General features: G+C 41.6%; 1 long non-coding RNA gene across 2 annotated transcripts in view; it reads right to left on the bottom strand.

Annotated features, from left to right (window-relative positions):
• Positions 1-295: 295 nt before the first annotated feature.
• The window catches only part of LOC130597142 (uncharacterized), a 33,716-nt gene continuing 22,758 nt past the window's right edge, over positions 296-11,253 (bottom strand). Inside the window, exons 3-4 of one of the 2 annotated variants that reach the window (XR_008971684.1) lie at positions 871-1,001; positions 296-542 (exon numbers count right to left, since the gene is read on the bottom strand). This is a non-coding gene — a long non-coding RNA (uncharacterized LOC130597142). The remainder of the gene's footprint in view (positions 543-870; positions 1,002-11,253) is intronic. The other variant, XR_008971683.1, reaches the window with a different exon arrangement.

Here is an 11,253-nt window from a genome sequence, read left to right as displayed (position 1 = left end):
TGGCCTCAAGCTGTGCCACGGGGGGTTTAGATTAGATATTAGGAAAAATTTCTTCACTGAAGGGGTTGTCAGACATTGGAACAGGCTTCCCAGGGAAGTGTGGAGTCACCATCCCTAGAGGTATTTAAAAGATGTGTAGATGTGATGCTTAGGAACACGGTTTAGTGGTGGACTTGGCAGTGCTTGGGTAACGATTGGACTCAGCGATCCTGGTCACGATAAAATACTATTAGACCAGTGCTTTACAGGATGAGGAATGGAGAAGCATGGCATAATGAACTCAGGAGAAGGATAAAGAAAAATTTAATTGCTACAAACATAAAGCCTGGCAAAAGCTGACTTACTGTGAGACCTTCAGGTTCATCACCTGAAGGGGGAGGATATGATTTGCCAGGAAAACATGCTGCCCCTGCTGAGGTTTTTGGCCCACAGGATATTGCGGAAGTGACCATCTCTGGAAGCTGATGGTGAATAGCAGCTCAAGTTGGTGGGTGCAAAACCAAGGGTAACCAGAAACTGCTGCAGACCTGAGCAGACAGCATCTGAAACATGAAAGCAGGTAGATCAGCCATCACTTCTCTCTGCAGTCATACAGTTTTCTGTTGTTCCAGATAAAATTTTCCATATAAGACCTAATATCAGAATGAGTGTTCCAAGGAAGTGGTAGTAAAAACAATTCAGTTTTTCTCCAGCTATTCAGGCAAAATACACAATCACATATACCTTCATGGCCTTCTCTTTGACCAATATATTATCCCCTGCTTTGGAACAAGGGTTTGAAATTGATAGAGATAAGATTTGTTGTCGCAGCAGTGTGCTGCCTTTTGGCGTCCACACAAAAAGCTCCCCAAGTGATGCCAACTTGCAGACCTTTGACTTGCTGTGCTTTGCACATGCTCAGCTGTGAACTCCTGAATTTTCCCAGTTGCATTTCCAGAATATTCCAGTTGCTTCGCGCATGCTCAAGGACTTTCTCTGCAATTGCAGCTGTGGGTTCCTGTCTACGGATATGGTTTCATGATCAGCATAATTTGATCTAACAGTGGGCTGCTACCCAAATGGGATGGCCCCATTTTCTCTGGAACCCCCAACTGCATTTTCAGACCTCCCCCTTTGCATCAGATCTAGCAACTGTACAATTATCAAACAGCCTGAGGGGGTGACAAAAAAATCTTCCTGTTTATTTATATTTATTTCCTCTGTTTTTCTAAGGTCAGTGCCAGCTCCAAGTACATGGACCAAGGGCAATATGCCTGACCCTGGTTTTCTATCATTGACTGCCCTGCTTGGGCATGCACTGCAAGGGAGGAAAAAGCTGCTCACCACGATGTAGGAAGGGCATGAGCCAAAGCTGTGGAGCAGGCAGTTGTGTAAAATACATTTATGAAATAATATGTGCAAAAACTTGTGATAAGTAAATGGAAACAGTAAGCGGTGTGCAGGGTATTAGGTTTGCAAATGCTTGTCTAGTGTATAGGCCATCTAGGCACGCAGTATTGTACATGTCTGTATGCAAGTATTTTCATGGCCAGCAGTAAAGAGAAGGAATTCAAAATGACTATTATTAACTGACCAGTGTGTACTGGAAGAACATCAAAACCACCAGGTATTTTAAAGGTATTTCAGACAAACAGGCCTTCCATGAAGAGCTCTTATATTCAGTGTAACAAGTATGGTCTCTACATCTGCTGTGCTATGCAGACTAAGAGGTGCACAGCTTATGGTGCCGAAGAACCCACTCTTTCCCTGGGATATTGTTCTAGAGGTTAGTTAGTTTGTTTACCGTTAATATTCTTCATCTAGGCAAGTCAAATAAAATAGGATACCTGTATCTGAAACTGGAGCAAGGTTCATCAGTGTTCTAATCTGTGCTCAGAGGTATGCTGTGCTTCCCATGCCGCCCTCTGCTCAGCAGGTCAGAGCAGCACAGGGCCTGGTGGCTGTCAGTAGCATCTTTTCCAGTGGGAAAGGAGAGATATCCCAAAGTTTAATTAAATCCTTGATTTAGCATGGATCTCTCATCAGGGAAAGCAGTGCTCTGCCTGCCGGTTCTTTACTCTGTTGTGTTAAAATAAAAGGGTAACTAATAACTCTTCCATAATACTCATGTATTTTTGCATATAAATTCATCTATTTGTCACAAGGTTTTATAGCAAATGACTTGCAGGGGATGACCTTGATTTCTAGCAAAATGACTGTGAGAATCAGCCTTTAATTGTGTTCTGCATACGCAAACACAGTTATAGGGATATAATGCACACACACAAAACTCAAAATCGCTACAAGAAATATGGCTTTCAATATATTACCTAATCCAATTCAGAGGAATTCTCTGAGTACAGAGGCTGGCTGGTGTGATATGATTTGAACATATGGATATAAAGAAATGCTAAAAGAAATGGAATTAGGTAGCTTATTTATGTTCTCCTCTACCCAGTGCACAGCATCATTGTCATTTTATCAGGATCCCCTGACATTCCTGATGAAGTGTGAGCAGATTGACTCACCAAAGCCACAGCCCAAATGAGTCTTTACTCTCTGATGTTCACAGACAGCTTGTGAAACTTTCCAGTTGATGCTGAGATGTCCTCTGGGAATACTACAAGGAGTTCAGGAAATCTTTTTCTTTCTTTCTTTCTTCCTTTTCCTCTTTCTCTGCCATAATGTCTTACTTTATAGCAGAAGGACTAAATCTCACTATGGGAAATATTTACTTGCTATAAAAGCAAGGGTTAAAACTGAAAAGAACCCCAACTTTAATAATTTTTCCAAATCTGATCTGTCATTAACAGCAGTGAATTTGGGATTATTCAAATCCCTTGCTCATGTTTGGGAAGGGGGAGAAGAGACACTTCAAAGAGTTAAATCCTTTTTCACAAAGCAGTTTGCCCAGTTTGCATCTGATCTGCACTGTTATAAATGAGACCAAGTTCAGAGCTATTTGATAGATCAACAAGATACTGGTCAGTATTATCAGATTATTGTATCCTTTGTAACAGTTCTTAATATCTGCTAATAAGGAGTAGTTCATTGAATTTCAGCAGTACTGAGGAAAAGAAAAAGAAGTTTTGAAAAAGGTGGTGTGCACGGATTTAGCTTTACCTTCAGACTGAGTTCAGTGTCTCACTATTGCTACATTGTGGACCATCAGGAACTCGCTCCTACTGCAGACAACTGCTAAAATAAGCCAGCAGCATCAAATACTGTCAGAGCCAAAAGGAATGCCCATGCAGTAGGCCTGTGACACCAAAAAATTACACAGCATCTGGTATATGAATCAAACCTGTTTTGTTTTTTTTTTAAACAAGGACACCTATATATGTTAATGAAGCTGCTACCTCCATACTATAAATAAAGCCTAAGTAAGTTCAGTGTTTTACTGTAACAAAGACCTCCAATTGTAGCCTCAAAGCTACAACCAGGTTAGCTCTAGTCCATGCTACAGTATGGAGCCATGTTTAAACAATTAAGAAGACAAAAATATATTGTAACCAAATGTCATGGTTTAAGCCCAGCTGGTAACTCAGAATCAGGCAGCCGCTCTCTCACTCTCTCCCCTTTCCTCCCCCCTGCTCCCAGAGGGATGGGGAGGAGAACTGAAAGAATGTAACTCCCACGGGCTGAGATAAGAACATTCCAGTAACTACGGTATAACATAAACCACTGCTGATACCACCAATAATAATAATGGTAAGGGAAATAATAAGGGAAGACAATACAACTGCTCACCACCCGCCGACTGGTACCCAGCCTGACGGAGCAGTGATGTAACCCTTCTGGGTAACTGCCCCCGGCTTATGTAGTGGGCATGACATGCTGTGGTATGGAATACCTTTTTGGTCAGTTTGGGTCAGGTGTCCTGTCTCTGCTTCCTCCCAGCTTCCCCTCCTGCCTGGCAGAGCATGAAACTCAGAAAGTCCTTGGTCAGACTAAACATTACTGAGCAGCAACTAAAAACATCGGTGTTATCAATCAGCGCTGTTCCCAGGCCTAAAGTAAAAAACACAGCACTGCACCAGCTACCAAGAAGGAGAAAAATGACTGCTATTGTTGAACCCAAGACACCAAATCATAGAATCATAGAATAGTTAGGGTTTGAAAGGACCTTAAGATCATCTAGTTCCAACCCCCCTGCCATTTGGATTTTCTATCATTCTTTTGTTCCATGCACATGAATCCTGAAGAAAAAATGTGGTTGATGAAGGTTGAACCAAGGTTGGTATATAACAGAAGAGAGAAAACCCACTCTTTTTCTAAAGAAATGTAAACAGTTCTTGAAGTTGAAGGCATCTTCCTCTCCCCCTGGCCCCTGAGTACCAGAGTGATTTAATTTGCCAGCTGTTCATTTCCATCAGTGATCCATGAGCAAAAGCAAATAAAACACTTTTCAGGAATGCTTCTCTGCCCAAATAATGAGCCATTATTGTAAGTCAGAAGGCTCTCAGGAACGACAGGGGGAAATAAGTCTGTAAAATGCTGCACAACATTCAAATAATGAATGTTGCTTCTCACATCCAAGATGTGCAGAGGTTGTGATGAAAGATTGGTAAGTGGGTTTTAGTCTGCTGAGGCCCATATCCTTGTTTCTGGATTTCTTCTGTAGTTATGGAAATTATTCATAGCTACGAAGGCTAGGCAGTTTTCATTCCTTTCCTGCATCTAGTGCAAGATATTTTTAAGGGAAAACTTAAACTAATGAATCTTTGCTTCCATCCCCTTTTTCCAAACAAAAGCCTTATTTCTAGGTAATTGTAAAAAGAAACACCAAGTGACAAAATAGTTGTCAGTGCTTTGTGGGTATCATTTTTTTTAAGTGAGTCACATAACCAGCAACTAACAGAAACTGAAGACGAGATAAATTCTTTATTTAACCAACCACAGGACCTACTGAGGAGTGCTATTATCTGCCCTTTGGAATGCTACATGCTTGCCCCTTTTACTTCAACCTTTTAGACAGCTGAACTGTGAATCATTTCTGTGTACCATTATCTAAGCCTGCTCTCAATCATTTGACTTGACTTGGCTGGTTCTAAAGACCAGGAGGACATCTGCCCCTCTCTGGGGTTGGTAACTGTGGAGGATGTGAGGAGTGATGGTCCTGCAGGCTTGTACTGGCTTCCTGCTACCCACTCAGTACCATAGCCTGCACTGTGACTCCCACCACCCCAACCAACCTGCCTCAGCAGTGTCCGTGCCTCTTCCCATGGGAGATGTGCTTTGAGCTGGAGCTAATTCTCACCCACTGTTTTAATTAGTCAGGTCACTGCAGGGTTTGGGACACATAAACTACTCTAGAGACAGAGCAGATTTCCAGTCCCAGCTGTAGCATTTTGCCTTGCACTTCAGGGTGGTTCTCAGTGTGGAGGATGCCGTGGAGTACATGTGCCAAGACAGAACTGCTGGGAAAGCCAAGCCTTTTATGTTCCCAGTCCCATGGTGACAGTAAATCAGAGCATTCAGCATTTCCTTCTGCAGAAGAGCAGGTCCCTGCAGCTCATTCACAAGAATGCCATGAGTCCTGCTAGTATGAGAGAAGCCATCTTCATCTGTGATCTGGCATCCAGGACTGGTGGCGGGTTGTTCTCATACTCTCCAGGAAGGCTGCAAGAGAAGTTCATCTCCTGCACCTGTTACAGAAAAGTCCCAAAGGCAAGCAAAGATGTTGGAACCATCCGTCATGTCCCAGGCAGTGGCACTTCAGGAATGACTTCATATGCCAGCCAGAATCCAGCTTCCCTGATTCCTTAGAGTCTTGTCATGGCTCGCATATGCCATGTGGCGCTGAACATGAAAAACTGAAGACCCCTGATTAACCAGCTCTAGAGAGTGGATTTAGGGCACTGCACATTAACTTGGTTTTTTTTTTTTTGGCTTGCTTATTTGCTTGCTTATCTGGGGTTTGTTCCCTCCCTCATCCTTCTCCACATTTTCACTGTTTTCATGCAACTTGACAGAATTTGGGACATACTGAAAATAGTAATTAAATTTTTATTAGACTGCAGCCTTCATTCTGTGGGGGAAAGGACAGCACACAGCTTTCCTATACAAATTAAAAAACAAGGGAGCAAGTGTTTTGCTTGGGCTGGGCAGGGCTTCCTGAAGTTACAGAGGCTGGATATCTGTAAGCATGAGCAGCAGATCATTTCCCTCTGCTGTTGTGAATCCTCTGCCTACCCTACAGGAAGGAGCAGCAACCTGCCAGGATTATTGGGGATTCTTATGATGGTTTAGTTAGCTTGTGCAGGCAAGGAAGGGAGATCTGGGGACCCTTATTCCATTCCAGATGTTGTTAGCCCTTTCTATGGTTGGTTTCAGTGAAGAACTGGCCTTCAACCTGGCTTGCATGAATACATTTTATGCCAGTAAAATCCAGCTATCCATCTTTAACACCTTTTTGTGAACTACTTTTTGTGCTAGAGCGATAGCTCTAACATGTATGTATTGTCATAAAGCACATCATTCAATCCTAGAGAAAATCCTCCACGCCATGCTGCTTTTGAAGAGTGATTGACATGCCCTGCACAGGTCTTCATGGCTCACTTTCAGGGGGAAAGGCTGCACATTTATAGCCACTTACCACTTCAGTGCCTGGAAGCTAAACTGACTGGAAAACACAGAAGTAAGACTTGGGGCTAGGAAACCAAAGGTTTCTCATAATGGCTGCTTAAAAAAATTCAGCATAGAGGGCAGTTTGTTCACAAGCCACTTTTTCCATGTTGTCCTCCCCATGGAGGAGAGTGGTAAGATAGTGCCCACCCCAAGAGACTAATAGGAAGAGGAACCAGCTCAGACATCAGGTAGATATAGTGAACATGCTGAAATTCAGCCTGATTCAGGTTCTACAGGTAACTCAGATTAAGGACAGGTGAGGGCATGTAAGGCCATGCAACGGCAGTGTAGCAGGAGCCTCCTGGGGAAACATGGCAAAGCCAAAAGTTTGAGGACATAACAAGTGGCCTAACCGGCATCTGCTCCACTAGTAAGAGGAAGTAAGAGGAAGCAAAGCATGGCTTAACAAGAAAGCATCCAGATGAAAGCAGCAGTAAACATGAAACAAATCCCAACAAACCAAAATAATCTCTCCAAAGAGCAGAACGTGTGATGATCCTGAGATTAACAGGCCATGCCATCACAGCATCCCTGTAAAGAACTATGGCCTTATAACTTCTTACTGTCCCACTAGTCAGCATATGCTGGCTCAAAAGACAAAACAACAAGGAAAAATAACATTAAAGTCATAGGCACATGCATGAGATTTCAGAGGAGGAGCATGAACTAAAGGAAGTCTAAAGAAAGTAGGATAAAGTCAGTCTGAATATGAACCACCAAAAAGCCAGCAGCACACACACACTATTTGTAAATAATTCTCATAATTAGAATTATTATTTCTATAATCATTATTATTAGAAAAAACTCTAATAGTAAGACTTTTATTTTTAGAAACTGGAAGCTGACTAACATCGTTATCCAGAATGTAGTTACTGAAGGGGGAATCATATTGTGTATATGCAAAGCCTGCTTCAACACACCCTTGTTACTTGACTGGCTGCATGTGTGTTATCTGTCGCAAAAAGTTAACATTTCATAATTAGAGTATATCTCCTCCAGGCATCATTTGTGTCACCCACTCACATGACAGCTGTAAATGATTTTCATTGCACTGACAGTCACAAAGAAGGATGTGCAGAAGGGTTTGACACAACTACATTCATTTCTAAGCATGTTGGCTGCTTGCTGATTTGTGAGTAATGCAAATGTTTTGCTTAGTGGGCTTGGCTCAGCAAGAAAATAACTGGGTTTCCTCGCAAAAATTGGGTTTTTTTTTATTTTTTTCCTTTGGCTTTGAATTCTGCTGCATCTCTTCTGTAGCACAGAATTTTGTACTTTAGACAAGAGTATTCCTGGGGCAGGAAGAATGCAGACTTTATATATTTGCAATGGAAATTATAGTTTTGCCTTTTGGAGCAGCTGCTGAAGAAAAATGCTGTAAGAGATGTCTTTTAGTTATTCATGTCACAAGTGCCATGGTGTCATTCAAGCTTCATTATTTAGACTGCCTCTGGTCTCAGCAACGCATAGCTTACCTCCTGGTCCCTCATCACCGCTGTCCTTAACTCATGTCCTGTGGGTACTAACAAACAGGGTCTGAGGAGCAACTGCAGGATTTAGAAGTATGAAGAACTGAAAAACCTCCCCTGAACCACTCAGTACAGAGTTTCCTGGAGAAATTACCCTGTGCGTTTACATCCTTTTAAAAAGAGACAGAAACATGCAAACTCCCTCTTTGAGAAGGTAACCATAGCACACCAAAGGTGGTAATCAAGGACTGAGAGTCCTGAGGTCCCTGACAAAGAAATTCATGTTACCTTCTGACTCATTTTCCCCCCTTAATAGATTTGTTTTTCCCCGATTTTGAAAGATTATATCAATAATTGCAAAGTACTGTAAGTGTTAATCATAAGGATAACTGAATGGGCTGCATGGGGCTAATCATAGTGGGTGCCCTATTCAAAAGGTAGTAATTTTGGCATTTTAGGGACAATCCTAAAAAGTTCACTGTAAATTGTGTAGCTATTGACATGGTCGTCAGCATTGGTTAAAGATTCTTTTGCCATGCATGCTCCAGAATGTAAATATTACCTGCTTACTGAACAGTGTACTAATGGCATGTGTGGATACTGGATGGTAGGATTTATTGCTTCAGAAAACCATCCTGGGCTAAATTTGCTTATTTCTGTTAGAGAAGAAAGAACACAACAGTTCTTTCATTCCTTATTCCTTTAATCTGAAATTTGCTCAAAATTTCTCCCTCACTTTTTTACTTCTGTTCTAAAGTGGGCTTGAATTGGCCACAGAATCACATTGTGTAGGAAAAGCAGAATCCCCTGAGATGGTGAAGTGAGAGGTGTGGAGGACAAGGAGGTATCTCAATCAAGCTTTCCTCCGTTGTTCTGCTCTTCCTCATAGGTTTTCTTGAGAAGCATCCTTTAATGTCCTGCCCCCAGGTAGCTTTTCAGCACATCAGCTCTCCTGTGCTGGGAGTGCTTCCTAACAGCTGTTTCAGATTTGTTTCTCCTTTGTTTCCATTTATGTCCCTTCTCAACCATTATTGTTTTTAGGCAAAAAATATTAAATTGTATAGAAAATGTCCAGATAGGCTAAGACTGGTGTATGTGTAGGCTAAACTTTACTTTAATTGTTGTTTTCTATCATATTAAACACAGGAGGTTCCACTGCTTTGTTGACAGGAGAGAAAAGATTTTTATCTGCCTTCATTTAACAAAGCAAAGCCTGTAGAAAGACTCTGTCTTTCATAGATCAGCTATTGCAGCCAGAGAAACACGACAAGGTTTTGAGCTCAGAGCCTTCATTACATCACACTTCTACTATCAAATCAGCAATACTACAGCAAAATGAACTCTTTTAGAAAGGAAGCAATTTCTTATTGTAATGAGTCTCTTGATCACCGCACTCCTTGCAGGGTGACAATATCATGAGAACTGTGCCTTAAGGAGGTCCTGGTACACGTTTTTGGGTCTGTTTTTTAGATTGTACAGGGGCTCCCAATAGTGCAAGGCTGATCAATGAGTACCCAGATGCTGAATGAAAATGCTGGAACACTTGTGGGCTCCTTATGATTACAGAGCAGCAGATCTATTTTGCATAGTGTTAAAAAAAATAAGATAGGAATAGAAGTGCTAGTTGCTACAGTTTATGGAAGGAAGTCAGTCACTGCAAAATGGGAGCTCAATCTTGACACAGTAGGATAAGCGACTAAAGATTTAGATACTGTACCTGATAAATGTTGTATAAAATAACCTATATAGTACAAAGCAAGACAAGAGAATAAATGCACATGTACAGCTAAAAGATATCTTCATTTTCCATTCTTGTTCATACTTTTTTGCTGATGATAATTTCTTTTGCTTTTTTTTCCATTCTTTAACCTTCATGTGTCCGTTTCTACCTCAGCCACCTATACCTGCTGAGAAGAGAGGTAGGTGGCAGAAGTTAAAAATCGCGTGGCTCTCTTGCCGTTTCCCAGTCCAAAACATTTAATGCACCCTAAGACGGTGCACAAAAGCTTAGTATGCGGCTTGTGCTTTGAGAAACAAAGGTCATCTGGCACCAAGAGGAGTAAGCACCTCAGTCTTTGCAAGATGCTGTTTTTCTCCAGTTTAGCATGTCTAGTATTTAAGCTTTGTGCTAATTCCATACATTGCTCCAAGCCACATCCCGTTCAATGGAGTCAGCAGAGCCTCTGTGTAACTTCTCTGTAGGGCCATTTTTACGTTCCACGCTGGTAGGACATCAATAGCTCTGTACCACAGACGTGGTTTTGGCTGGGGTGTGGACTTTGGAGGCAGCCTCCAAAGCAACTTGCTGCATTCTTTGGCAGTCAAACTACAGAAGCATATGGCACTGAGTTACTTACTGGATAATATTAAAAATAGTATAAGGCTCTGCATTTTAACTGAGCAACTATATTGCTGCTCATAAAACACTTCAGAAATGTCCATCTTCATAAATATAAAATCTAGAATTACATATGCCAAAGAAAGGCATTATTGCAGTTGCTTAAAATGAAATCTTCCAGGTTTTAAAATGCTTAGTAATACTGGCCCGCTGACATCCTTCTTGTGACCTTAAAACAATTTTTTGTTGTTTCCTTTAAATAATTTAGTGAGTGATTGCTCAGTGATGATGTTTAAATAAAAACACAATGTGATAGTTAATCTGTGAGACAGATGCTATTAATATTGGATGGATGTAGTTTCAGAAGTATTCTGCCTGAATCTGAAGTACTAAGCTGGATATAAATAGCGGTAGATTTCCCTTATGTGGAAAATGTAATAGCCCCATTAAGCATGTCTTCACTGCAGAGTCAGGCAGTATATTGGCTCTCAGCTTTGAGTACCAGCTTTAGCCAAGACAAGGTGAGAGGAGCCAGGCTGCCAAACTAATGAATCCTCATTAGTTTGGTGCTCCCATGGATATTTCTATTGGCTCTCACAGGGCTTCTCCCCTAATCTTTTCTCCCTTCAGTAAGTGGAGTTATTCCAAACCTAATTATGTGGGGAATGGTGTCTTTTTTGGGCACAAGAAGTGAAGTGGGAGGCAGGGGGTGATGGGATCTCCTGTTTACTTTTAAATGGCTGAGTTAGGTAGCCTAACTGTAATCACTTCAAATGAAGTAATCTGAATCTGTAGGTGGTGATGTGCATGGAGAGGGATCCTCTAGCTTAAGGTCAC

This window comes from Pezoporus wallicus, unplaced genomic scaffold, assembly GCF_028554395.1.
Source record: "Pezoporus wallicus isolate ANWC-B61680 ecotype Strahan unplaced genomic scaffold, APGP_CSIRO_Pwel_v1 contig_3817, whole genome shotgun sequence".
Taxonomy (NCBI): domain Eukaryota; kingdom Metazoa; phylum Chordata; class Aves; order Psittaciformes; family Psittacidae; genus Pezoporus; species Pezoporus wallicus.
Note: the sequence above shows the minus strand (reverse complement) of the source record. Positions and strands in the feature narration are given on the sequence as shown.